Raw genomic sequence first — 246 nt, 5'->3', positions numbered from 1 at the left:
TATACTCAGTTTACACTATACACTTCTTCTTCTTCTTTTTTTACTTTCACCTAAATAAGATACTTTATTCAAAATTTTCATAATTTATCGAAGTATTAATTTTTATGAAAAAACCCCACCGCAGGTGAAAATTTTTAATAAAAAATCGCGCGATTTTTTATTAAAAATTTTCATTATTTATATATATATTAAACGAAAGAAGATACCGAAAAGCATTGAACACTGCACACACCTTGTAAGGAAAAG

This window comes from Rhagoletis pomonella, unplaced genomic scaffold, assembly GCF_013731165.1.
Source record: "Rhagoletis pomonella isolate Grant_MI unplaced genomic scaffold, Rhpom_1.0 Rhpom_scaffold_00022, whole genome shotgun sequence".
NCBI classification, from domain to species: Eukaryota; Metazoa; Arthropoda; class Insecta; order Diptera; family Tephritidae; genus Rhagoletis; species Rhagoletis pomonella.
Note: the sequence above shows the minus strand (reverse complement) of the source record.